General features: G+C 38.9%; 1 protein-coding gene across 4 annotated transcripts in view; it reads left to right on the top strand.

Annotated features, from left to right (window-relative positions):
* TMTC1 (transmembrane O-mannosyltransferase targeting cadherins 1) overlaps positions 1 to 27,367 on the top strand; it is a 338,032-nt gene that overhangs the window by 170,703 nt on the left and 139,962 nt on the right. The window lies entirely within an intron of this gene.

Raw genomic sequence — 27,367 nt, forward strand, 5'->3', positions numbered from 1 at the left:
TAAAAAAAAACTTTATATTTAAAAAATTTCCAGAAAGGTAATATATATTTTGAAGACTTTAATGGGGTTAGGAGGCCAAGGCTATCTTAATTATATACCATATTGTTTCTACCGACTGTGTAGAAATTGAATCTGAAATTTAATGTTCACAAATGAGAATTTTTTTTTCCTGCAGCAGTTGACTATTTTTTGATGCAATTGTTTTATTTCATGTAATGATAAGTGAGATATTAATAACATAGTCATAAGTACTTAAAATATGGTTAAGGTGCTACTTACATTAATGAATGCCTGCCTGAGTTGGTTGGGTGATTCTCATTTCAAAAAATACTACTACTACTAAAAAAAAATACTACTAAAAGGCTTTATTAATAGTTTTATTATTGGAAACTTGGAAAAATATTGGAATATGGAAAAATTATTAACTATAACATTTAAAAATGATCAAAGATGGCAAAGAACTTGAAAATATTTACTTATTAAAAATGGCTACAGCCTTGGGCAATATGCTTCTTGTCTGAAGATGTTCCCATGCTCCCAGGGCAGATGTTAAAAATCCACAGGTTTACTGGCTGAAGGTGACTGATTTGGTTGGGAAAATAGCAGTGCAGCTAAAAATTTAAGGGAGAGATTTTGGAGGCAAGAGAGCTATAGAAGGGCTGAGATAATACACTCTCCACACATTCATGGATGACTGCAAAAACAATTAGTGCACGTAGGATGCCCTAGAAAGCACAAGCAAAATTGAAATCTGGGGAGGCTTACTTATTTGCTGCAAATTTGAATGAATTCTTTAACCCATATACAGTTTGAGTGGTAGAGGGTAGAAATTTCACTGGCTTGAGTTGTCTATGTTTGATCTCCGTTGAAATCATTGGCTGATCTCAAAGATATGCTGGCACAAAAGATATTCCCCCAGAGATTCAGACAAAAGAAAGAAAGAAACCCAATGAGCAAAAATTTCGGCTGTCTGCAGATTTTTCTATTTGTGTCCAGGCAAGTTTATCACATATTACAACAGGAAACCATCAGATTTCAGAAGAGCAGAATAGAATAGAGTTCATGGACAGAGGAGCCTGGCAGGCTATAATCCATGGGGTTGCAAAGAGTCAGACACTACTAAGAGACTGAGCACACAGCAAAAACAGCATAGTGTATGGCATGCTATATATGGTTTTTAATCAGATTACTGGACATGTAAAGCAATAGGATAGTATGACCCAAAGTCAGGAAAAAACAGTCAGTAGAAAATGAAATAGAATTCAGACAGTTACTAAGGTAATTCAGTGGAGAAGGAAATGGTAACCCACTCCAGTATTCTTGCCTGGAGAATCCCATGGACGGAGAAGCCTGGTAGGCTACAGTCCACGGGGTCGCAAAGAGTCGGACACGACTGAGCGGCTTCACTTATTTCGCTTAAGGTAATTCAATGGGGAAAGGGTAGTCTTTTAAATAGAAGATACTGAAATAACAAATTAATCCTAACCTCATACTATACATTTAGAAAGTATTTTTAAGTGAATCATAAGTGTTAGTGTTAGTCACTCAGTCGTGCCCGACTCTTTGTGAGTCTGTGGACTGCAGCCCACCAGCCTTCTCTGTCTTTGAGATTTTCCAGGCAAGGATACTGGAGTGGGTTGCCATTTCCTTAAGAGTTAAACAGAACCAAAGATTCTAAAAGGAAATGGAAGAAGATCTTTGTGAATTTCGGTTCAACAAAGATTTTTATGATACATAAATTGTAAATTATTTTTTGAGTTAGTAAATTAGACATCATTAGGGTTAAAAGCTTTGTTCCTCAAACAATAATGTTAATTAAATCGAATGGCAAGCTACAAATTGGAAGAAAATATTTGCTGGGATATTTAAAGAGTTGTGAAAATTCAATAATACGAAAAACAGCTCATTTAAAATGTTCAAGAGATACAAATGGATACTTCACAAGAAAAGATATACAAAGGTTAATAAGCACATGAAAAAATGCTTGGCATCATTAGTCATTAGGGAAATTCAAATTAAAAACACAAACAGAACTACTTTACATCCTCTAGAATAACTATAATTAAAAAAATTCACAATACTAAGTGTTGGCCAAGAAAGGGGAGCAAGTGGAGGCCTCATGTATTACTGGTGAAAATGGTTCAGTCACTTTGGGAATATTCAGCAGTTTGTTATTAATAAAAAGTTAAACCTAAAAACAGACAGTTCTACTCAGTATCTACTAAAAGGAGATGGAAACGTCTGTCTATACAAATGTCTTACAAGTAAGTATTCATAGAAGCTTTATTTGTACTAACTGAAAAATAAAAATAATCTAGTGACTTTACCTTGTAAATGGGTAAACTTAATGCAGTAAATTATCGAAAAATTTTAAAGGGACAAATAATGCACTGATGCATAAATCAACATAAATGAACCTCAAATACTAAGTGAAAGGAACCTTGCATATAAGATCATATAATGTTTAATTCCATTCATATGAAATGTCTGTCATTATAATTTTACCTTTCCTAGAGTTTTGTATGTCTAGAAAAAGCACAATTATAATGACAAAAAACCTGGGTTTGGGGATTGACCATAACTTTTGAAGGAACTTTTTGGGGTGTTGAATACTTTCTAAAATTTGACTGTTGTGGTTGTTGAACTACATACATTTACCAAAACTCACCAGAATATACGTATAAAATGGGTGGATTCTATTGTATGTGAATTGTATCAATAAAGCTATGTTAAAAAAAATACTAAAATGTTGCAAATAGGTTAAAGATTGAAATGAATACATAACTGAAAATAAAATATAAAACATGCTATGTGATCCTAAAAGTGTGATGAAAAAGTGTTTGTTTTTTTATTTGAGGTGAAAATTACATGGCATATAATTAACCATTCCAAAGTATACAGTATTGTGGTACTTAGTGTGTTCACAGTCTTGAATAGTTCACTGCTCTATTTTAGAGCTCTTTCATAACTTCATTAAAAACACCCATGCATATTAAGTAATAACTCCCAACTCTCCCTACCCCATCCCCTGGTAACCTCTAATCTGCTTTCTGTCTCTGTGGATTTGCATATTCTGGATATGAAATAAATTCTACAATAACTACAAAAATATAATATGTAACCATTAATGTCTGACTTCTTTCACTTTGCATAGTATTTTTGAAATTCATGCTAGTTATAGTGTGTATCAATACTCTATTCCTTTTATGGCTGAATAATATTGGATTTTGTATTATTTTGTTTAAAACATGGTGGGCATGAAGAAGTATCTCCCAATAGTTTTGATTTGCATTTCCTTAATGATCAGTGATTAACATCTTTTCATTTGCTTATTGGCCATCTGCGTATCTTTTTTTGGAGAAATGTCTATTCAACTCCTTTGGTCTTTTTCTTAAAATTTGGTTGTATTTTTGATGTTGAGTTATAAGAATTCAAAATATTAAATTCCCAACAGATAGATGATTTGGAAATATTTTCTCCCATTCTTTAGGTTTTCATTTCACATTGTTAATAATGTCCTTTAATGCACAAAAGTTGTTTTAATTTAATGAAGTCTGATTGCTTTCTATTGTCATTCATTACTTTTGGTGTTAAATTTAAAACTCAGTTATCACATTTGAGGTCATAAAGATTTCTGACTTTGTTCTCTTCTAAAAGTTTCATAAGTTTTAGCTCTGATATTTAGGTTATTAATCCATTTTGAATTAATTTTTAATATGAGCACAAATTTCACCTTCGTGGTAAAGCCTACCATAACTACTCTGTTTAAAATGCAAACATATACCCTCTAATCCACATCTTATCTCCCTTTCACTAAACTTTTTCTTCACTGTACTTCCAATTTCTAAAAAGTTATATAACTTGGTGATTTTATATAATGTGCTTCCTCCAATTAGAGTAGTAAGCCCCATGAGGACAGAAATTATTTTCTATTTGGTTTAATGCCGTGTTTATAACACTAGAATTGCTACCTCCAAAATTTATTATCTAAATTTTGTTGTTATCTAAATGAATAAAACCATAAAAAGTTAGCAACTCTATTTATATTTTGGTATGCAGAACCTTTTTTTTTTTTAAGGTGAACTCTATCTAAAGCCTATATAAAGACCATACTCAATACCAGTATGAAGTGTTAGAGGGTCAATATAAGATTTGTTTTATTAGAGTCTGGCCTCTGTGGTTTGACATGCCTGCTATATTGGTATTGATCTGCAGGAGCAAATATAGTAGAGTGCTGGACCGGTATGTCAGGAAGGGTTTTTCTTGGCTCCCTCCCAACTAATTAAAGGGAGTGTTGCATCCCCACAGGCTGTCATCTTGGTCACGTTACATTAAAGACGCGCCTTCATGATGGCAGTAGAGCCCTACACGCCCAGGCAAGCCTTGGCTGTCCCCAGAGTGTCTTTGATAACGTGATAAATGAGTAGAAACTTCTCCGTTGGAAGGTTATTAGGCCTTTTCTTTCATGAAATTTGTTCCAAAGTCACTTTCTTGCATCAGGAAAAACATTAGCAAAGCATTCCAGCTGTGGTGATAGTAAAATTTCTCTTTTCTCTGATGGCTTTCATCTTGAAAATTCTTTGCAAACATTAACTGAAGCCTCTGGCAATTCTTGGAGGCTACTTGCACTATCTACATTTTCTTCTTTCAGAGCTTGGAGACCGAGGTTTGGCATCTAGCTCGTGTTTATGTGGCCTGGCCTCTCTGTTCTTGATCTACTTACACACTGGAAGGTCTTAAAAGTCAGATTGTCCTGCTAGTTAGTAACTTCTTAAAGTACAGATAATCCTATTTATTCTATGTGATGATCAATTACTAAGGACATGATCCTCAGGGCTTCGACTCATGACAATAAGCAGTAGAACCAAGATTTTATGAATATAGAGGTACTACTTATGGATATTCTTCTGTGCTGAAAAGGAACAGTGGATGAAATGTTTGTAGCAATATCAGCAAAATAAACCCAACTCTCTCCACCTAGAATATTTCCAAATGATGTGTGTACTGTATTAATGTATTGAAATTATTTTATAATCCCTGACTATTCCTCTTGAGAAATCTGTATGCAGGTCAGGAAGCAACAGTTAGAACTGGACATGGAACAACAGACTGGTTCCAAATAGGAAAAGGAGTACGTCAAGGCTGTATATTGTCACCCTGCTTATTTAACTTATATGCAGAGTACATTATGAGAAACGCTGGGCTGGAAGAAACACAAGCTGGAATCAAGATTGCTGGGAGAAATATCAATAACCTCAGATATGCAGATGACACCACCGTTATGGCAGAAAGTGAAGAGGAACTAAAAAGCCTCTTGATAAAAGTGAAAGTGGAGAGTGAAAAAGTTGGCTTAAAGCTCAACAGTCAGAAAACAAAGATCATGGCATCCAGTCCCATCACTTCATGGGAAATAGATGGGAAACAGTGGAAACAGTGTCAGACTTCATTTTTTTGGACTCCAAAATCACTGCAGATGGTGATTGCAGCCATGAAATTAAAAGACGCTTATTCCTTGGAAGACAAGTTATGACCCACCTAGATAGTATATTCAAAAGCAGAGACATTACTTTGCTGACTAAGGTCCGTCTAGTCAAGGCTATGTTTTTTCCTGTGGTCATGTATGGATATGAGAGTTGGACTGTGAAGAAGGCTGAGCACTGAAGAATTGATGCTTTTGAACTGTGGTGTTGGAGAAGACTCTTGAGAGTCCCTTGGACTGCAAGGAGATCCAACCAGTCCATTCTGAAGGAGATCAGCCCTGGGATTTCCTTGGAGGGAATGATGCTGAAGCTGAAACTCCAGTACTTTTGCCACCTCATGTGAAGAGTTGACTGACTGGAAAAGACTCTGATGCTGGGAGGGATTGGGGGCAGGAGGAGAAGGGCATGACAGAGGATGAGATGGCTGGATGGCATCACTGACTTGATGGACGTGAGTCTGAGTGAACTCCGGGAGATGGTGATGGACAGGGAGGCCTGGCGTGCTGCGATTCATGGGGTCGCAAAGATTCGGACACGACTGAGCAACTGAACTGAACTGAACTGAAATGATTTCTTTAAATTTGAGATAATAAGTCCCTATGATACATTACTAGGGGAAAAATGCTTAGATAAACAAGCATAGAGATTGAGTCCTGGGAATCATGGAAAATATTTCTTTTATTTTCACCTTTGTTTGATTCTCAATCATACAAAATCCACCCTGACTTTTCCTCAGAGGAGAGTATGTTCTCTTTAGCCTCACTACTTTTTCCTCTTTAATCCTCATAATGTTGATTAAATATCTACTTTTTGCCAAGATCACAGCAGTAAACAGAATGAAGGGCTTGCCTACATGGAACTTACCCTTAATCACTTGAAATTTATCATTACGTGCCAGCCACTGGTAGGGGCTATGAGGAGGTCAGGGTCGACCTCACAGATGTTATGACACTTGAGCAGAGACATAAAGGAAGTGAAGGAATGGGCCATTTGGCTGCTTGGGGAGGATTATTTCAAGTAGTAGGAAAGCAAGTGCCAAGGCCCTGAAGCAGGAAAGTACTGGAGAGGAGACAGAGCAGCAAGGGGGCCCAGACAACTGTACAGAGTGGGCCAAAGTTGAGCCAAAGGAAATGATTCGAGAAGATGATAGAGTGTGTGTGTGTGTGTGTGTGTGTGTGTGTGTGTGTGTAAGGCAGGAGGCGAGGGCTGAAGTTAAAGGGCAGTCTTAGCATCCACAATGCATACGTAAGACATACACACATTTCTTTTGCTAATATTTATTAACCAATTTTGGGGGGAGGGCATAACTTTAGGGCAATATATATGCTTACACTCTTTTTTCTCCTCCAGTTTACCAACATCACTTCTTTTATCTTACCTTATCATCAACCAGGGCACTGGAGGAGGTGGACATATTCTACCCTGTTACAGTTGTATTTACACTTAATGAATTTTTCTGGAAAACTTATTGATGTTACAAAGCTACAAAGTACCACATGTTAAGAAATAAAACAGCCATTATTTCCCAGTCCCCAGCCACAATCCGAGTCCCACTCTCTGCAAGCCTGCTTTGAATATTTGTCCTTGCACATTTTTTGCACTTACTGAAAACAAAAGCAAATTCTCTCTCATACAAGTAAGTTAAGTTGTATATCATTATAAATTGCAGGCCTTTCCAGGCCACTTCCACAGCCAGTTGGAGTGTCCCGGTAGGTAAAGCAACTCAGAGATCCTTTGTTAGAATTTTTTTGTTATTGGAGTATCATTGTTTTACAGTGTTATGTTTCTGCAGTGCCGCAAAGTGAATCAGTTATACATGTACATAGATCCTCTGTTTTTAGATTTCCTTCCCATTTAGGTCACTGCAGAGCACTGAGTAGAGTTCCCCGAGCAATGTAGTATGTTCTCATTCATTATCTAAACATAGTGTCAGTAGTGTATATATGTCAATCCCAATCTCCCAATTCATCCTATCCCCCCTTTTCCCCCCTTGGTGTCCATAAGTTTATTCTCAACATCTATGTCTCTATTCTACTTTGCAAATTGATTCATCTCAGAGGTTTGAATTTTGACAAGCTCTTGTCCAGGGTTAACTGGGAGAACTAGGGCTCAAAATTTAAAGGTTTAAAGATTGCTTATAATTTGTCCCATTTTTATGGCATATGAAATTTAAGACCTCAGAAAGTCATTTATTATTTATCATAAAAGAGCTCACTTGTGTCTGAGAGTTTAAATATGAACTTCATCTTATTCTAAGCCTTTCCATCTCCTCTTCCTGTTTACACCTTTAATTCATGAGGAATGCATATGAGCTCATAATACATAATGTAGAGAACAATCTAGAAATTCATTATTGGATTGAATTCTTTTTAACAATTACTTTTAAAATGAACTAATTTGCTCTCACTCGTTGTGATGAGGATAATCACTCTGTTGGAAGGTGTGTACAGCAGAGATTAAGAGCACTTAAGACATGAAGGCTGGTTATTCCATTCTCACTTGTGAATAGTGTATGTCTATATACCAAGAGAACAACAGGCCAAAAATGTACTTGGTTTTTTCTTACAGATTGTGCATCAGACTATTGACTTGCAATAGTGACATAGATCAGGAAAGTTTGGATTATTTTGGATTGTTTAAAGGAGTTAATACCATCAGTCCTGCACTTTATGCTTGTCCTTTCCCACATCCTTATTTAAGAGTAATTTACTGTATTGATTCTCCATTACATCTTCAGAAAGAATCTTGAGATGTTAAGTTTTTATATCTTTTATAATATTGAGGATGCTTGTAAAACTTAAAACCTGAGGAAAAAAAGAAGGAAGTTAATGATAGCCAGCTTTCCTAATAATGACCTCAACAAAAAGGTGTGCTTTGAAAACATACATTAAGCAAGGAAGTCTGCTCCCTCAGGTATGAGGTTTTAAGGATTGATTTTGTTTGGTGATTTGTTTTCATTTTCAATAGGGATCACAGCTTTGTCCCAGGTTTTCCATTCACAGTCTTCCACATCTTTCCCTTGAAACAAGCACAAATCATTGGCTGTATCTCCGGGCCCTGCAAGACCAGTCAGATTCTCAGGTTTGCCTGGCAATGAATGTGCAGCCTGTCCAGTGGAGGTAACCACTAGTGATGACTTGATGGAAATGGAGAGGCAGGGCTGGGTGGGGGTCATCCTCTGGGAGGTAGCTGTGGGATTTCTGGAATCTCCCTTCATGCCTATTTCCAACCTTGCTCTTGAATAGCCTCCATGCTAGCAAATTAATTCTCAAAATTCTCCAAGCCAGGCTTTGGTAGTACGTGAACAGTGAACTTCCAGATGTTCAAGCTGGGTTTAGAAAAGGCAGAGGAACCAGAGATCCAGTTGCCAACATCTGTTGGGTCATCAAAAAAGCAAAAGAGTTCCAGAAAAAAAACATCTATTTCTGCTTTATTGACTATGCCAAAGCCTTTGGCTGTGTGGATCACAGCAAACTGGAAAATTCTGAAAGAGATGGGGCTACAAGGTCACCAGACCTGCCTTTTGAGAAACAGGTATGCAGGTCAAGAAGCAACAGTTAGAACCAGACATGGAACAACAGACTGGTTCCAAATCAGGAAAGGGGTACATCAAGACAGTATATTGTCACTCTGCTTATTTAACTTATATGCAGAGTACATCATGAGAAATGCTGGGCTGGAGGAAGCACAAACTGGAATCAAGATTGTCAGGAGAATTATCAATAACCTCAGATATGCAGATGACACCACCTTTATGGCAGAAAGTGAAGAGGAACTAAAAAACCTCTTGAAAGTGGAAGAGGAGAGTGAAAAAGTAGGCTTAGAACTCAACATTCAGAAAACTAAGATCAAGGCATCGGGTCCCATTCTTCATGGCAAATAGATGGGGAAACAGTGGAAACAGTGACAGACTTTATTTTGGGGCTCCAAAATCAGTGCAGATGGTGACTACAGCCATGAAATTAAGAGATGCTTGCTCCTTGGAAGAAAAGTTATGACCAACCTAGACAGCATATTGAAAAGCAGATATATTACTTTGCCGACAAAGGTCCATCTAGTCAAAGCTATGTTTTTTCCAGTAGTCATGTATGGATGTGAGAGTTGGAATATAAAGAAAGATCAGCACCAATGAATTGATGCTTTTGAACTGTGGTGTTGGAGAAGACCCTTGAGAGTCCCTTGGACGGCTAGGAGATCCAACCGGTCCATCCTAAAGGAAACCAGTCCTGAATATTAATTGGAAGGACTGATGCTGAAGCTGAAGCTCCAAAAGAACCTATTTGAAAAGACCCTTATGCTGGGAAAGATTGAAGGTGGAAGGAGAAGACAGAGGATGAGATGTTTATTGGCATCACTGACTCAATGGACATGAGTTTGAGTAAGCGCTGGGAGTTGGATGTGGACAGGGAGGCCTGGCATGGTGCAGTCCATGGGGTTTCAAAGAGTTGGACATGACTGAGTGACTGAACTGAACTGAACTGAACCGATGCTAGTGTTACCACAGCCCCCATCAATATACTCAGTGAAAGAGCAAGCACATGGACAAACAGAAGATTTCTCTTCATTAAACCCCCCCACACATGTCAATATCATGGTAATCCAAGCCTATGCCAAGTCTATGCCCCGACCAGTAACGCTGAAGAAGCTGAAGTTGAACAGTTTTATGAAGACCTACAAGACCTTCTAGAACTAACACCTAAAAAAAGATGTCCTTTTCATTATAAGGGACTGGAATGCAAAAGTAGGAAGTCAAGAAACACCTGGAGTAACAGGCAAATTTGGCCTTGGAGTACAGAATGAAGCAGGGCAAAGGCTAATAGAGTTCTCCCAAAGGAACGCACTGGTCAAAGCACTCTTTTCCAACAACGCAAGAGAAGACTTACGCATGGAAATCACCAGATGGTTGACACTGAAATCAGATTGATTATATTCTTTGTAGCCAGAGATGGAGAAGCTCTATACAGTCAGCAAAAACAAGACCGGGAGCTGACTGTAGCTCAGATCATGAACTCCTTATTGCCAAATTCAGACTGAAATTGAAGAAAGTGGAGAAAACCACTAGACCACTCAGGTATGACCTAAATCAAATCCCTTATGATTATACAGTGGAAGTGAGAAATAGATTTAAGGGACTAGATCTGATAGATAGAGTGCCTGATGAACTATGGATGGAGGTTCGTGACATTGCACAGGAGACAGGGATCAAGACCATCCCCATGGAAAAGAAATGCAAAAGGAAATATGGCTTCCTGAGGAGCCATTGCAAATAAAAAGATAAGAAGAGAAGAGAAGAGAATGTGAAAAGAAGAGAAGCAAAAAGAAAAGGAGAAAAGGAAAGATATACCCATTTGATTGAAGAGTTCCAAAGAATAGCAAGGAGAGATAAGAAAGCCTTTCTCAGTGATCAGTGCAAGGAATAGAGTGGGAAAGACTAGAGGTCTCTTCAAGGAAATCAGAGATACCAAGGGAACATTTCATGCAAAGATGGGCTCAATAAAAGACAGAAATGGTATGGACCTAACAGAAGCAGAAGATATTAACAAGAGGTGGCAAGAATACACAGAAGAACTGTACAAAAAAGATCTTCACAACCCAGATAATCACGATGGTGTGATCACGCACCTAGAGCCAGCCATCCTGGAATGTGAAGTCAAGTGGGCCTTAGGAAGCATCACTACAAACAATGCCAGTGGAGGTGATGGAATTCCAGTTGAGCTATTTCAATCTCTAAAAGATGATGCTGTGAAAGTGTTGCATTCAATATGCCAGCAAATTTGGAAAACTCAGCAGTGGTCACAGGACTGGAAAGGTCACTTTTCATTCCAATCCCAAAGAAAGTCAATGCCAAAGAATGCTCAAACTACTGCACAATTGCACTCATCCGCATGCTAGTAAAGTGATGCTCAAAATTCTGCAAGCCAGGCTTCAGCAATACGTGAACCGTGAACTTCCAGATGTTCAAGCTGGTTTTAGAAAAGGCAGAGGAACCAAAGATCAAATTGCCAACATCCGCTGGATCATTGAATAAGCAAGAGAGTTCCAGAAAAACATCTATTTCTGCTTTGTTAACTATGCCTTTGACTGTGTGGATCACAATAAACTATGGAAAATTCTGAAAGAGATGGGAATACAGACCACCTGACCTGCCTCTTGAGAAGTTTGTATGCAGGTCAGGAAGCAACAGTTAGAACTGGATATGGAACAACAGACTGGTTCCAAATAGGAAAAGGAGTATGTCAAGGCTGTGTATTGTCACCCTGCTTATTTAACTTCTATGCAGAGTACAGCATGAGAAACATCAGGCTGGAAGAAACAAAAGCTGGAATCAAGCTTGCCAGGAGAAATATCAATAACCTCAGATATGCAGATGACACCACCCTTATGGCAGAAAGTGAAGAAGAACTAAAGAGCCTCTTGATGAAAGTGAAAGTGGAGAGTGAAAAAGTTGGCTTAAAGCTCAACATTTAGAAAACTAAGATCATGGCATCCAGTCCCATCACTTCATGGAAAATAGATGGGGAAACAGTGGAAACAGTGTCGGACTTTATTTTTGGGGGCTCCAGAATCACTGCAGATGGTGATTGCAGCCATGGAATTAAAAGATGCTTACTTCTTGGAAGAAAAGTTATGACCAACCTAGACAGCATATTAAAAAGCAGACACATTACCTTGTCAACAAAGGTCCATCTAGTCCAGACTATGGTTTTTTGTAGTGGTCGTGTATGGATGTGAGATTTGGACTATAAAGAAAGCTGAGTGCCGAAGAATTGATGCTTTTGAACTTTGGTGTTGGAGAAGACTTGAGAGTCCCTTGGACTGCAAGGAGATCCAACCAGTCCATCCTAAAGGAAATCAGTCCTGGGTGTTCATATGAAGGACTGATGTTGAAGCTAAATCTCTAACACTTTGGCCACCTGATGTGAAGAGCTGACTCATTTCAAAAGACACTGATGCTGGGAAAGATTGAGGGCAGGAGGAGAAGGGGACTATAGATGATGAGATGGTTGGATGGGATCACCAACTCAATGGACATGGGTTTGAGTGCACTCTGGGAGTTGGTAATGGACAGGCCTGTCCCGCTGTGGTTCATGGGGTCACAAAGAGTTGGACACGACTGAGCGACGGAACCGAACTGACACATGTCAGCAAGGAGGGAAGACTGGAAAGTGATTATTTTCTCATTGACAATCTTGCCTTATTCCCCAAAGTACTTGGAACAGGAGTAATTTATGAGAATAAATACAGTATCACAGAGCAAGAGGAGATGGCAAACTTTTCTCTCTTTTTGCTAAAGAAGTAGGTATAAATATTTGAGCCCTTGTCATACAGTCTGTCAGAACTATTCTCCTCTACCATTGTCACATAAATTAGCTGACCCCTGGTATACTACCATAGATTCACATGGCTGAACTAAAACATGCTTTTAGATTTCTGGAAGTTACTTTCATTTAGCTTAACCAAACAGTATGTTAAGGTATTATTGTGTCAGATAGATCACTGCAGAATAGCTCTTCTAAATTCCAGAATAGCCATTATGAAGCCTGGTAAAATAAGCATCAGGTTTTAATATACCAAATGGTAAAATAACATTGAACTTGAGGAATGAAGATTGCAGTTAATGGTGAATGGCTCTGTACCAATATTGATGAGTATTTTCCTTTTCTTCTTGCCTACATTTCTCTTTTCAGTTCCCATTCTCTGAAAACTTCACATTCTCCACTTGTCCTCAATGTATGCGAATCTTCCTCATACTATTACAGGTCCAATCTTTCCAGCCCATTTACAGCCTGGCCGGTTTGTCCTGCTCTGGGACCCCTGCCAGCACTGAGAGAAGAGGTCCTGTAGTGTCTTGGCCATGGTCCATCTGTGTGTGACCACCAAGACTTCGGGAGAGTCATTATCTGAGAGGTCTCTCTGTCAAATTTTGCAGCCTAGTTGATCCAGCCTCTTCTTACTGCTTTCAGTTGACTTCTTAACTTGCCACTTTTTACCTGTAGTGATAACATCCTACTACTTGGGTCACAGTTTTCCAATTTAGTTGTTCAGTCACCCAGTCCCATCTGACTCTTTACGACCCCATGGACTGCAGCACGCCAGGCCTCCCCGTCACTCACCTCACCTAGCGAAAGGTGTTCAAGTCAGTACCTGTCGTTAATTTTGGCCATGCTCTGAAGCTCAGATTTCAGCTTCTATCACTTTTCTGATGAAAGCTGGAAAATGAGGCACTTACTGCTTCCTCAGATGTGATGTTGAAAAGTAGAGAAGTTGAATTTGCACCTTATTTTAAAATGAAACACATTCAAAGATCCATTGCTGCTGCCTCTTCCCACATGCTTTTGCCTTTCTATCAACTGCTTTGCCTTATATGATACAAATTGTGACTTATTTTCAGTCATTATAATTTCATCTGGTTGTCTAAATTAAATTTGTAACGACCATCTTCAAGTGGGAGCCAGTCTCCTCCAGGTTGGAGGCAGCCCCGGTGTGGAGGAGTACTGCCCCAAGTTCCAGACCCAGAGTCCCAGGGCTGGGATGAGAGAAGGCTGCAGAGCAGAGTGAGTAGTGCTGACCTGAGTCAGGCCGGGCTATGCCCCTGCGGTCTGTGAGCTCACCTTGTTTAACCCTGTTCTTACACCGTAGTGTCAAGTCATTGTGAAGGTGAACCAGGGCAAGCCATGCTGCACACTCAGCACAGTGGCCGGCATGTGGGGAACACTGAGTACCTGGCAGCTGTTCTTTTATTCCTTGTCATCATCACCACCATTACCATCATCTAGAAATCATCACAGTTCAAAGTCAGGAGCACAATCAGGGCTCTCATTTCCATTTGTAGGAATAATCAGACTTGAACAAAAATGTAACCCAGTTGACTGCTTTTTTTTTTTTCCTTTATTTTTTTTTTAGTTTTTATTTTTAAATTTTAATATCTTTAATTCTTACATGCGTTCCCAAACATGAACCCCTCTCCCACCTCCCTCCCCATAACATCTCTCTGGGTCATCCCCATGCAGCAGCCCCAAGCATGCTGCACCCTGCGTCAGACATAGACTGGCGATTCAATTCTTACATGATAGTATACATGTTAGAATGTCATTCTCCCAAATCATCCCGCCCTCTCCCTCTCCCTCTGAGTCCAAAGGTCCGTTATACACATCTGTGTCTCTTTCCCTGTCTTACATACAGGGTCATCATTGCCATCTTCCTAAATTCCATATATATGTGTTAGTATACTGTATTGGTGTTTTTCTTTCTGGCTTACTTCACTCTGTATAATTATATATATTTCAACTTACAATTACACTTTAGATCATCAAAAATATTTATACTACCGCAGATTGATCCTGCCCTCCCACCTCCCCCCTTTCTCCCATCCTAGGTAACAGAGGTTAAATTCTTGGCCTAAGATCTAAGAGTAGAAACATACTTAAAGATTTTTAATGATTAAGCATATTTTAGAAGTTGGAAGTAGATATGTTCAAATATACTAAAAAGGCAGAATCCTAACATAAAACTATTTAGTTAAAAAATGAATGTTAATCAAGGGGAAGAAAATAGTGACAAATATCACTAAATTATTTACAAATGAACATTGGAGTCATCACCTACACCTCCAAATTATAGAAATGTTATAGATTTTAAAGATATTTGAAAGTTTACCAGAATAGGCAAGATATAAGAAAAGAATCATTTTCTTTATTGTTGTTTTTAAAACCTGTTACTGGCATTGCTAGATTTCTCCATTCCACTCAGTCCTGGGTATTGAAACAAAATAGCCATTGGAACACCAACATTTTATTCAGTGGCTACCTGAAAATCAGAGATTCTTGTGCAAAGTCTTCCCAAGGCATTCTTTGCTGTCCATTACTAATACCTCACCTGGGAAGTCATTTTCTCTTTGTGATGTATCTGCACCTCATGCATATCTTTCTCATATAGGACACAGTTCAGTTGTAATGCTCTGCTTGGCTTTTGATCTGGCCTGGCAGGAGTTTTTTCATATCATTAAGTAATTTGTTTTATTCTTTGCCTTCACAGGGCAGTCACATTTTCACAAGTCACACACACTGTTTAATAAGAAAGTTACTTACTTACCCCTCTGATGTTTATACCTTAGTTGCAAACCTCACTGAAATTATTAAAGAAAGATTTAGATAGTTATGTAATGGGAAAAAGGAATTTCAGACATCAGTAACAGTTTTACTTTTCTTGATTGTATGCTTTATGATTCTCAGCATGATTTTATAGTCTATATTATTATTTGCTTTTACTCAGAATAATTGTCACCTTTTAAGTGATAATCTTAATTTTTAACAATCCTATTTCTTTTAACTTAATGATTCATACTGCCATAAAAGCAACTTATTACCACCTATCCTTGTAATACTTCTGATTGTTTTAAACACTTTAAAAGGTCAAAAGATGTTTTTGTAACCCTGAAGTCATTCTGTCATTATTTCCATTGAGAACATGACATTTCTATTTAAAGGAGCCCACTGTTTCCATACTGTTTGAAGAAAACCATGAAATATATAATTAGGATGACCTGAGATAAAAGCAGCTAAAGTAAGTTTCTCTAAACAGAAAACCCATTGAGAATAGCTTTTTGTATTAGAAGATAGAAAGGAGGCTGAAGTGACTGATAGCCAGATTCTGTAGGTGGTTTGCTCCAAGTTCTATGCACAGGGAACTTATAAAAGGATGGCAAATGTGATAAATGCAACCCTGGGGAGAATCATTCACCCCATTAAAAAATAAATAAATAAAACTAAAATGCCTTACTTTGGCATATGCTTTGCCTAAAGAGGCAGCATAGAGTATTAGAAGGAAAATGAGTTTGTCATATGAGCTTCTGTGTTTCTATATTTACATTATTACACATTAAAATGTTGACAATAGGGTCTTCAAACTTTTTTTCTCACTTAAAATGTAATAAGTGAAATAATATATAGGGTACCTGGGGTTATTTAGCAAGGAAATTGCTGTATAAATTCATTTCCACATGGTATTTCAAACCAACATTCTGAAATTTAACTCCTGAACTTACTCTTTCATTGTTTCCCTGACAATTTTCCACTTCTGTACGTTCTACTAGTTGCCAAAGCCAAAATTCTTGGGGTTTTCTTGTTTCCTCTCTGTCTTGCTCTCTAATATCACATTCAACCAACCCATCAATAAATCTGGTCAACACTTGTTTCAAAGTATATCCAGAATCTGACCATTTCTCACTGCCATCACCCTGGTCCAAGCCATTCTCTCACCTATATTGTTGCCATAACCTAACTAGTTGGCCCACGTCCACCCTAGTGCCAGTGGTCCATACTACTCTCAATACAGTGACCACCATGATACATTAAAGTGCAAATTAGATCATGGCCTTTTTGTACTTAAAATCTTTCAATGGCTCTATATTTTTCTCAAAGTAAAAGTCATAGTGGTCAGTATAGTGGCCTAATGCTCTTGTCCCACCCCATTGTTTTTCTTGTGTCTTGAACTCATGTCCTCCTATGAAATTAATACTGCCGCTGACTTCATCTTTTGAAGGGTTTGCTTAATTGCTACCCTCTCAACAGGACGTACTCTGTCCACCATGTTTAGAATTGCATCCTCCTTCTTGTCCACTCATCCTCTGTTTCAAATATCCCTCACCAGATTCTTATTTTTTTCCTCTCTGGAAAGGCAAGAATTTGTTTGTTTGGTTGGTTTTGCTAACTGATATATGCCAGAGAGCCTAGAACAGTGCCTGGAAAATACAGAGAAGATGGAAGTGATTGACTGCTAAATTCTTTAAGTGATTGCCTATAAGCACATTGCCCAAAGGGATTATAAAAGAAGGCAGTAATATGTTTATTGAATGAATGAGTAATCAGTGATAGTGTTATACCAAGAGACTCATTGCTGAGGATGGAAAAGTTATCAAGAATACCTTGAGGAAGAAAATTAATTAGAGGAGGTATCCTTGATGTTCAGGAGGTAGCCTTGATGTTCAGGCACTTTGTGTGTCTCATGGCAGAGGCCAGGAGTCTGAGCAGCATGACTAACCGCAATTAGCAGCTACCTATATATAGCTGTGTGTTGGAAATGGAAACTCATCTTAAAAGCTGACAACGTCTTCAGAGACAAGCAGAATAAATTCGTAGGTGCAGGATGATGTGTTTAGAAAAGAAAAGCCTAGAAGAAATGATAAGTTGAAGTATTCAGTATTTAATTTATTGATCATTCATTGGTTTCAAACAATATGCTAAGTATGGACAATAAAAATAGAAGAAAATCAGATGGTAAAAATTCTGCTTGTAGTGCAGGAGACCTGGGTTTGATCCCTGGGTCAGGAAGATCCCCTGGAGAAAGAAATGGCAACCCTCTCCAGTATTCTTGCCTGGAGAATTCCATCGACAGAGGAACCTGGTGTGGGCTACAGTCCGTGGGGTAGCAAAGAGTCAGACACGACTGAGCAACTAACACTTTTTTCAGAATAAATGTGTAGGTGAAGGATGGTGTGTTTAGAGAGGGAAAGACCAGAAGGAATGATAAGTTAAAGTATTCAGTTTTTAATTTATTGATCATTCGTGGTTCCAAACAATATGCTGAGTATGGAAAATAGAGGAAAACTCTATTTTTAACCTTGAAGAGCTGTTTTCTCCACTTTCAGTCCGTTACCCCACCTCTGAGAGAATTATACTTCTAAACACAGACGTGCTTCTCCACTGCCAAGAAACTTTCCTATTCTCAGGATTTATCCTGGCAGAAGCCAAGGCTGTGCTGATAGATGACTCGATAAAGTTCTTTAGATGTGTAGTGATTTTTTTTACATGGAAAGTGACAGTCAAGTATTCTACATCTACAAAAGATAAATAACAGAAAATATGTTTCACTTGTAGTGTGAAGGCTCTAGAAGAGATGTAGGGAAGATTTCTGTTTGGCAGAAACTTGGTGTGATGATCTGGGGGACAGGTTACAGGTGGTACAGAATCTGCCTGCAATGCAGGAGATGCGAGCTCGAAACCTGAGTCAGGAAGATCCCCTGGCGCAGGAAATGGTAACCCACTCCAGTACTCTTGCCTGGGAAATCCCATGGCCAGAGGAGCCTGGCAGGCTATACAGTACATGAGGTCTCAAAGCTCACACATACGCACACACACAGAAACTCCTAATATGGAAGCTTTTCTTTTTAACTTCATTCTGCTTGAGCAATTTTTACTTGCATTTCTCAAAATATGTTCTATCATCATACAGGTCATTAAGTAAGGTTACTCTAAGTAAAGATTCTGCGTTTCAGAAACACTTAGTTTAGAGAAGTTGAACATATTTTTCTCTACTGAGGGACTTTATAAACCCCTTTACCATGTTATAAGCAGCATTTTGAGTTTCTAAATGGGATATATGTAGTAAGTGGCATTTCTTAAATTTATTTGAATTTTGAGTCTTTTTTAGGGCTTTCCTGCAGGATCAGTGCTCTGGTGGCCTGTTTTGGAAATATTGACTTGGAGATATCAGGGTGGGTGGCTAAATGAATTTTGAGAGTCCTTTCTTGGGCAGTGTTTAAACACTTTCTTGCTGCCATATTTGTACTGTCAAAACAATAGCCACCACCACAGCATCAACAAAACCATTTTCGTATTACATTCCCTTTAGCAATACCATCTGTGAGAGGATTCCTTTGAGACCCTTCCTTTTAGAGGTATAGTTTCTAAAAGTCAACAGCAAGGGAGCGGTAAGGCCTTCAAACAGATTCCTGGAGCCTTGATTTTCATCAGATTGAGGTTGTAGTTAGATTTGTGGCAGTGACTATCATTTCTAAGGGACATGATGAGACGTGGACACTGCATGGCCATCCATCAGATGCCACCATTTGGGGAAGTGAGTATCACGTCAAGCAGACAGTTTCTCAAGAGAGACCAGAGTAATGTGGCATGTATCTCTGCACATGTGCTCCTTGTAACTGGAGCAGTTTTAAGAAATGTATCTTTATTTGCTTCACTGTTGTTTTGTTTTTGTTTTTTTAGTTATTTAATTGAAGGATAATTGCTTAGCAATATTGCTAAGTTAGTTTCTGCCATACGTCAACATGAATCAACCATAGGTATACATATACCCCTCCCTCTTGAACCTCTCTTCCATCTCCCACCGCATCCCAACAGAGCACTGGATTTGAGCTCCTTGAGTAATACAGCAAATTCCCACTGGCTATCCAATTTTATATATGATAGTGTATGTTTCCATGCTCCTCTCTCCATTCATCCCACCCTCTTCTTCCCCTCCTGTGGGTACAAGTTTGTTCTGTATATCTGGGTCTTTACTGCTGCTCTGCAAATAGGTTTATCAGTACCATCTTACTAGGTTCCATGTATATATGTGTTAAGATGCAGTGTTTATTTTTCTCTTTCTCTTACTTCACTCTGTGCTGTTGTTTTTAAAAGAAGGTGCTTGACAGAAGACTGTGTACCTTACTGGAGTGAAAAGGGAGCAGTTCTTCCTAAGAACAAAGCTCCTTTCATTGTTGTTCTTGTAGAAAGACTGGAGGACAGAGAAAAGACTTCCTGGAGCTTCATGAAAAGCCAGTGTGTGACTGTTTGATGATAAATGTTTGCACTTTTGGCAGAATTTCATGTAAAACTTGTGTTCATTTTTGTGTCCTGTGTGGCTCCTATTGCCAGAGGCCAGAGTATTTACAGAAGGGCCTGGCAATTTTCAATGGCCAAATTGGCCTAGTCAGTTTGTGCCCTGTCCCCTGGCATTTGCTATTAAAAAGTGGTTAACTGGGAACAACATTATTAACGTCAGCCTCTCTGGCATTGCATTGAACATTCTCTCCTTCCAGGGCACCACAGTTCCTTCTGATGTGGGTGACTCGGGCCAGCGAACTCTAGTTTTCTGCCTATTGCAGAGGTACTCGCTCTGTCAGTGTCTTCACTTGGGGTTAAAACACTTTACCCTTTGTTTGGCCATCTGAAAGATTTCTTCTTTTATCCTGTAAAAATTTCCCAAGGAGAAACTGACTCTCAATCAGTGATTAGGGGGTGGAATTCTTACTTTTATGTCAAGATTCATATAGGTCATATGCTGCTTCTCTCTTATCTGCACTTTAGAGATTCATGCTGTTGCGGTTTAGCAGAAAGGAGGCCTTATTGAAGCAATGATAATAGGTGTTGAAATGTCTGAACTTAGAAAATTACAAGTACTTGATACTATATTAAAATCTCGGGCCTCTGTTTCCATCCTTTGTTGCATTCATTAATCCATTAAATTTGCCCTTTTAGGCTGTGGTAGATGGGCTGTTCAGATGCACAGTTCAAGGTAAAGGAAGAACATTATATAATCATGTCAGTTACTTGTTAAAAAAAAAAAGAGAGAGAGAGAGCTTTAACAATTTCTGATAAAGCAAAGTGATTGATCACGCTTTTATTACTGTATGTTTCAGAAGCAGGAAAGTGGGTCTTATCAAAGAGATCCAACATATTTTGAATATAGAAGATTCTTTGATTTTGGAGGAGTACATTGATGGATAGTAGGAATCATATCCATTATTAATAGCAGTTACTTCAGAAGCTCAACTGGACAAGTTAAAATTCACTTTTATTTTTTTAGCTATTGAGAGAAGCCACTAACTTTCTTATTACTTTCACATTTGTAACCTTGAAGTAAGCCAAACTGCAATTTGTTTGATAAAATATGATGAATTATTATTGTCTTTAAGGAATGCTGCTCTAAAACATTTGCATCTTTGCTGTGTGGAACTATGTGGGGTTTTTGAGGTTCCTTCTCCTCGTTCATTTTAGATTACAGAAGGGAGGGACTGTACTCTGTGTGACAATCCAAAGTGGGAAGATTAATCATACCTCTGAGTGAGTGTGACTCACAGTGTGAAAAAAGTAACAATCGTGTCTGTTTCTTAACAGAAAATAAGTCTATAGCACCCTGCTTTGAAAAGTTTTGGCAGAGGGACATCTTAGAAATGTTTAAACAGTAGTCATAGGTAGAAGACCACTTCTGCCAGGCCTGTATATTGCCATAGGAACAAAGTTATTTATAAAATGCATCTAATTTATCCTCTGCCTCCGTTTCCTTGTCATCAAAACTGAATTCCTGCATGACTTCATTTGCAAGGTTAAATCCACCCTGGTTCTTAACTGAATTCTTAAAGAGGGAAAAAAAATGGTTAATTGTTTCTGCCTCCCTCCTACCTAAAGTCACTTACTATTCCTGTTCTCCACAGAGAATTCAGTAGCATTACCTGAGACATTTTTGTTTCACTAGCCAGAGCTGGATGCAGGGAGCATGATGGAAGACCCAGACCCCTAAGTGGTGGCCTTTACCCCTTTCTACCCTGGACAAACTCGAGGCAGGCACAAGTGAGCCTCTACTGACAGTTTTCTCTTCTCGGACCCACAGGGCCCATGTACAGTACACCACTCACCCTCCTCTGGACAGGGCCTCCCCTGAAGCCAGAGGTGTGCTGGGCATTCTTGGTGCCTCCTTCCTGCTCCTCCTTGCTTCTGAGTCCACCCAGATAGCTTTAGTCTCAACACATATGAACATATAGCTCTTAGGGCAACACTACTCTTTTGATTTTCCAAATATACCCTCCTGAGCAAATATCTGATATAAATATGAATATCACAGGTGTTACAAGAGTAAGTGGTTATCAGAGAAAGAGAAATACCAGATGATACCACTTTATGTGGAATCTAAAAATTCAACAAACTAGTGTTTACCACTGGGGAGAAGAAGAAGGGAGGGGCAACACTGGGATAGGGAGTTAGAATGTACAAACTATTATGTATAAAATAAGCTACAAGGCTATACTGTACAACACAGGGGATATAATAAATATTTTGTAACTATAAATGGAGTATAAACTGTAAAAATTATCAATAACTATATTATACAGCTGTAACTTTTGTAATGGGTTTCCCAGGTGTCTCAACAGTATGAGCTTGATCCCTGGGTTGGGAAGATCCCATAGAGAAAGGAATGGCAACCCACTCTAATATTCTTGACTGGAGACTATTACTCCAGAAAGTAACTTCCACGGACAGAGGAGCCTCTTGGGCTACAGTCCAAAGACAGACAGAACTTAGTGACTGAGCACAAGCATTGGCATGAACTTATATAATATTGACCAACAATTATATTTCAGTTAAAAAATAAATTTAAAAAAAATTAAAAGTTAAACAATGCAAAAAATAAGTGGCTATGACAGTACTACATTCTTGCAAGATTTATACATAAAATAGTTCATAGATTTGAACTCAAGCCAAACAACACAGCCCCATCAACCAGCAGAAAATTGAATTAAAGATTAACTGAGCATGGTCTTGCTCACCACAACAAGACCTAGTTTTCCGTGAAGCCAGTCCCTCCCTTCAGGAAGCTTTCACAAGCCTCTTAGCCTCATCCATCAGAGGGCAGACAAAATGAAAACTGCAGTCACAGAATACTAACCAAACTGATCACATGGATCACAGCCTTGTCTGACTCAGTGAAACTGTGAGCCATGCCTTGCAGGGTAACCCAACACAGATGGCTCATGGTGGAGAATTCTGACAAGAATTCCACTGGAGTTCCACTGGAGAAGTGGAATGGCAAACCATGTCAGCATTCTTACCTTGAGAACCCCGTGAATACTATGAAAAAGCAAAAAGATATGACACAGAAAGATGAACTCCCCAGGTTGGTAGGTGCCCATTATGCTACTGGAGAAGAGTGGAGAAGTAACTCCAGAAAGAAATAAGCAGACGGAGCCAAAGTGGAAATGATGCCCAGCTGTGGATTTGTCTGGTGGTGAAGATAAAGTCCAGTACTGTAAAGAACAATATTGCGTAGGAACCTGGAATGTTAAGTCCAAAAGGTAAATTGAAAGTGGTCAAACAGGCGATGGCAAGAGTGAACACTGACATTTAGGAATCAGTGAACTACAATGGACCAGAATGGGCAAATTTAATTCAGATGACCATTATATCTACTACTGTGGGCAAGAATCCCTTAGAAGAAATGGGGTAGCCCTCATAGTCAATAAAAGGTTCTGAAATGCAGTACTTGGGTGCAATCTCAGAAAACAACAAAATGATCCCAGTTTGTTTCTAAGGCCAACCATTCAATATCACAATAATCCAAGTCTGCACCCCAACCAGTAATGCTGAAGAAGCTGAAGTTGAATGGTTCTACAAAGACCTACAAGAACTTCTAGAACTAACACCCAAAAGAGATGTACTTTTCATCATAGGGGACTGGAATGCAAAAGTAGGAAATCAAGAGATACCTGGAGTAACAGGCAAGTTTGGCCTTGGAGTACAAAATGAAGCAGGGCCAAGGCCAACAGAGTTTTCTCAAGAGAACACATTGGTCATAGCAAACATCCTCCTCCAACAACACAAGAGATGACTCTACACATGGAGATCACCAGATGGTCAATATCGAACCAGATTGATTATATTCTTTGCAGCCGAAGATGGAGAAGCTCTATAGAGTCAATAGAAACAAGACCTGGAGCTGACTGTGGCTCAGATCATGAACTCCTTACTGCAATATTCAGACTCAGTTGAAGAAAGTAGGGAAAACCATTGTGTCTACCTAGGTGGCACTAGCAGTAAAGAACCCACCTGCCAATGCAGGAGACCCAAAAGACGTGGGTTTGATCCCTGGGTTGGAAGATGCCCTGGAGGAGAGCCCAGCAATCCATTCCAAAATGCTTGCCTGGAGAATTCCATGGACAGAGGAGCCTGGTGGGCTACAGTCCACAGGGTAGCAAAAGAATCAGACATGATGGAAGCAACTTAGCCACGCCTACAGGAAAAAACCACTAGGCCATTCAAGTATGACCGAAATCAAATCCCTTTTGATTATATAGTCTAAATGACAAATAGATTCAAGGGATTAGATCTGATATACAGAGTGCCTGAGGAACTATGGACAGAATTTCATGATATTGTACAGGAGGCAGTGATCAAGACCAGCCCCAAGAAGAACGAATGCAACAAGGCAAAATGGTTGCCTGAGGAGGCCTTACAAATAGCTGAGAAGAGAAGAGAAGCAAAAGGCAAAGGAGGAAAGGAAAGATACACCCATCTGAATGTAGAGTTCCAAAGGATAGCAAGGAGAGACAAGAAAGCCTTCCTAAGTGATCAATGCAAAGAAATAGTGGAAGACAGTAGAGTGGGAAAGACTAGTCTCTTCAAGAAAATCAGAGATACCAAGGGAACATTTCATGCAAAGATGGGCACAATAGAGGACAGAAACAGTATGGACCTAACAGAACCAGAAGATATTAAGAAAAGGTGGCAAGAATACACCTTTAGTGTATTTAGAATGTAGAACTATTCAAAAAAGATATTCTTAATGACCCAAATAACCACAATGGTGTGATCACTCATCTAGAGGTAGATATCCTGGATTGTGAAGGCAAGTGGGTCTTAGGAAGCATGACTACGAATAAGGCAGGTAGAAGTGATGGAATTCCAACTGAACTATTTCAAATCCTAAATGATGATGCTGTGAAAGTGCTGCACTCATATGCTAGCAAATTGGAAAGCCCACGGTGGCCACAGGACTGGAGTAGGTCTGATCTCATTTCAATCCCAAAGAAGGGCGATGCCAAAGGATGTTCAAATTACCTCACAATTGTACTCATTTCACATGCTAACAAAGTAATACTCAAAATCCTTCAAGCTAAGCTTCAACGATATGTGAACTTCCAGATGTTCAAGCTCGATTTAGAAATGGCAGATAAACCAGAGATCAAATTTCCAACATCCACTGAATCATAGAAAAAGTAAAAAAATTTCAGAAAAACATCTACTTCTGCTTCATCGACTATGCTAAAACCTTTGACTGCATGGATCACTACAAACTGTGGAAGATTCTTAGAGAGATGGGGTTACCAAATCACCTTACCTGCCTCCTGAGGAACCTGTATGCAGATCAAGAAGCAACAGTTGGAACTGGACATGGAGCAACAGACTGGTTCCAAATTGGAAATGGAGTATGTCAAGGCTGTATAGTATCACCCTGCTTATTTAACTTATATGCAGAATACATCATGTGAAATGCCAGGCAAGATGAAGCACAAGCTGGAATCAAGACTGCCAGGAGAAATATCAATAACCTCAGATATGCAAATGATACCACCCTAAAGAGCCACTTTATGAAGGTGAAAGAGGAGAGTGAAAAAGCTGGGTTAAAACTCAACATTCGTAAAGCATTTACAGGGATCATGGCATCCAATTCCATCACTTCATGGCAAATAGATGGGGAAACAATGAAAACAGTGAGTGATTTTATTTTCTTGGGCTCCAAAATCACTGTGGACAGTGACTGCAGCTATGAAATTAAAGGATGTTTGCTCTTTGGAAGAAAAGCTATGATAAACCTAGGCAGCATATTAAAAAGCAGACATCACTTTGCTGACAAAGGTCTGTAGTCAAAATCACAGTCAAAGACATATACAGATGTGAGAGTCGGGCCATAAAAAAGGCTGATGGCTGGGAAAGATTGAAGGCAGGAGGAGAAGGGGACAACAGAGAACAGGATGGTTGGCTGGCATCACCCATTCAGCAGATGTGAGTTTGAGCAAACTCTGGGAGATGGTGAAGGATAGGGAAGCCTGGCATCTTGCAGTCCGTAGGGTCACATATAGTTGGACATAATTGAGTGACTGAACAACATCAACTTCATAGATAAACAGGTGAATATTTAAAAAGGAGTTTAGAGCAACAAGCTACAGAGCATGTATAGATTTAACATTTAAAGGTCTTTTTCCACTCAACTTATTCACTGTTTCTCTCCGGTCACTAGAATATGAATGCACTCTTATTCTCCTTAATAAGAAGAGCAATCTCATCGTAGTATTTGATTTCCTATGTCAGAAATAATCCTTATTATTTTCTCAAGCCGGCTTAAATATAATTTTGACTCATGATTCAGTAACTAAAGAGCAGTCAAATGAATGGCATCTTCCCCTATTGTGGCTGTGAGCACAGATACGTCCAGAGGCAGGTTGTAGGGGTGAGTAGGTGGGCCACCTGAAAGTGTTGATTGAAATGGAATCCTTGACAAGGAATACACATTTCATACCACACATCCTTCTTCATCCCTGCAAGTTGGAAATGTGTGTCAGTGTTTATGTGGCAACAGGGCTCAATGATGCCCTTTGTCACAGACCTCAGTGGTGAGATTTCTGGATCAGCCTAGCAATACCTTGCTAGGTAACCTCCAAATTGCTAGGTCTTGTCTTCTCTGTATGTTTCTGCTACAAACCTAGGAAGAAGAAAAATGTTGAAATCTCCCCCATGTACACTCTGTTGACCTTGTCTTTGGATCCCAAAGCCCACGGGATTGTGGGGAAAGAACAGGCTTTGGGCTGAATCAAACCTCAGTTTGAACCCCTTGATTTTCACTAAGTGGATCAGTGTAGATGTGTCTTTAAGCCCTCTGAGCTTCCATTTCCTCATCTATATAACTGGGGATAATTACCTATCTTGTAATAATATCACAAAACATCAATGGGACAGGCTAAGTCAAATGTCCGGCATATGGTATTGCTTAAGAGTTTCTTGCTTTTCCTTTACCCTCTACCATTTGCTGCATGAGCTTTTCCCATAGCACATGTATAATAATCTATATGTTGAACACAATCTTAGAAGAGATCTTGTCTTACTCCTACCTTTCATCTCTCTAGCCTTCCTCACAATTTTTTTTTTAATACACAGCTTTATAGTAAGTACTTTTCCATTTTTGTTCAAAACCACAGATAGAGATGAAGAAAGTTCATTCTTTTCTTCTCCTATGTCTCCATGAATTCCTATGATATTTTCATTTGAATCAGGAAAAAAATTTCTTGAACAATATTTTTCTAACTTACTTAATTCCCTTAACTCCTTACTAGTGCTTGTTTA

The sequence above is a fragment of the Ovis aries genome, chromosome 3, assembly GCF_016772045.2.
Source record: "Ovis aries strain OAR_USU_Benz2616 breed Rambouillet chromosome 3, ARS-UI_Ramb_v3.0, whole genome shotgun sequence".
Lineage (NCBI taxonomy): Eukaryota > Metazoa > Chordata > Mammalia > Artiodactyla > Bovidae > Ovis > Ovis aries.